This window comes from Selaginella moellendorffii, unplaced genomic scaffold (assembly GCF_000143415.4).
Source record: "Selaginella moellendorffii unplaced genomic scaffold, v1.0 SELMOscaffold_27, whole genome shotgun sequence".
NCBI lineage: Eukaryota > Viridiplantae > Streptophyta > Lycopodiopsida > Selaginellales > Selaginellaceae > Selaginella > Selaginella moellendorffii.
The window spans coordinates 1-2,205 of NW_003314288.1; positions in this window are offsets into that span (position 1 = coordinate 1).

Here is a 2,205-nt window from a genome sequence, read left to right on the forward strand (position 1 = left end):
GTGGTCGCCTCGAATGTCATTGCCCCTCCAAAGCCTGCGGTCGCAAGTTGGCTCAAAAGAGACAGATTCACATTAATCACACGGGAGAAACTGCGGGATCTAATAATGACCATGCGACACTTAAAACAGAGGGCCGGGTTCAATTTGCAATTGGGAGTTTGGACATCCATGATGCGCCACAATGCATTAACGTTGCTACAGATGATGCACGATCAGACGCGAGTAATATTACCATTTGACTTTCTCCTAACGCAGGAGGATTGCTTGACTATGGTCCATGTGAGGGGTAGCAAGCCCATCTTCGTCAAGCCAGAGGCTGTAGTGATGAACCGGACTGCTAGCTCAAGTGAAATCCTCATCATCGATGACTCGCCGATTAAAACTGCAGCGAACACGCACACATATGCAGTGCACCCCATCTCTTGCAGTATGGAAACTAGGGAGAAGAAACCGTATGTTCTGGGGGACCTTGCAAAACGGCTTGGAGCGATGGTGATAGAGAACCGGCCAGTCCAGGAGGTGGCTGCAGAAATCAACCAAATGGCAGATGGAACGGTATATCAGAAGCCATTTGATCGGACAGACACCAGTCATCATTTATGGCATGTATATTGTCTAGCCAAGCACTATCCGCATCTCCATAATCTGCTCAACCGGATGGGTTCTTCGACCACTGAACATGAGCGTGGACATATTAGAGAAGAGATGGCATTACTATTGGGTTTAAATCCTGATAGTGTGGAGAGTGATGAAATTCCAAGATTATTGTATAGGCGTTGGAGGCAAAAAATAACAGTCTGAGATGGCATGTATTTATTTAAAAATGTAACTTATTATAGCATGGGGTTCCATGCAATTGTATTAATATTAAAAGACAATTCTTTGAGAGGATTTGCATTATACTAGAAGTGTTACAGCATGTTATTGGAAGTCTACGAAGTTGTTTTATTAATAATGGGAAGGTAAAGATTGAATGGGGACTTGGGCTCCACCTAGACTCGGAGCAACTGAGCCAATATTAAAAGGATGGAAAGAAATTGGACGACAATGACAAGGAGAAGAGAGAGGTGAAGCAGTGGCAGGGGGAGGAGAAGTGATTGAGTAGACATTTCCTTGTTTAAAATAAAATGGCATGTGCCTCAATGCAGTTGAATTTTGTTATATTTATATACTATATAAAGGTTTGGAAACCTTATTTTACAAGTGGGATAATGACAATTCCCACTTTAACGAAATAGAGCTTAGTAGTCAGAAGCAATAATAACATACTCATTGCTAGCAGTTGATCGCGGAAAAGGTCCCATAAGATCAAACGCCACCAACTCAAACGAACGAGAAACTGCAATTGACTCCAACCGTCCTTCCATAGCACAAGGGGGAGTATTACGACCTTGGCACTAAACGCAGCTACGCACATACTGGATAATATCACGTCGCATCTCTGGCCAATAGAAAGATCTGCGCAACTTCTCGGTGACACGACGGTGTCCCATATGCCCACCTAGAATAGGAGAATCATGGTAGGCATGGAGAAACCGCGGAATAAACACCGAAGGCACCACCAGCCGTAAATGAGCATCAGGATCCGTCCCCACAAAATAAAGAAGGCCATCTTCAAGGCGATATTGAGAATGTAAATGCCGAAAAGGCAAGTCATCAGCAAGTGATGTAGGATTCTCAAACCCATCTCGAAGCCTTCGAATCCACGGCTCAATCTTTTGAGCCTCGCGAACCTCATCCAGAGAAGGTAGATCTTGCTCTACGCCCTGTGGACACTGAACGTCAAGGACAGCAACCGCCGACGGCACAGAATCCTCATCTAGAAAATCCACAGATGCTGGAACAACAGGTTCGTCAGAAACATGAGAAGTGAGTGGAGAAGGAAGAGGAGCTCGAGAAAGGGCATCAGCATCAGCCATAGAACTCCCTGGGCGATGAACAACATCAAAATCATATATCTGAAGCTTCAAAGCCCATCGAGCCGTACGACCAACCAGGTTCTTCCGCTTCAATAATGAAGTAACAGCAGCATGGTCACCTTCAAGTAACGTCCGAGAACCATGTAGATAGGCATGAAGTTTCTCGAAACCCCAGACTGCTGCTAAACACTCCTTCTCTGTCGTGGAGTAGTTCATCTCCGCTGGTTGTAATGTACGGCTTATGTATGCAATGGGATGGTGCTGACCAGGCACACTCGAGCTCTCT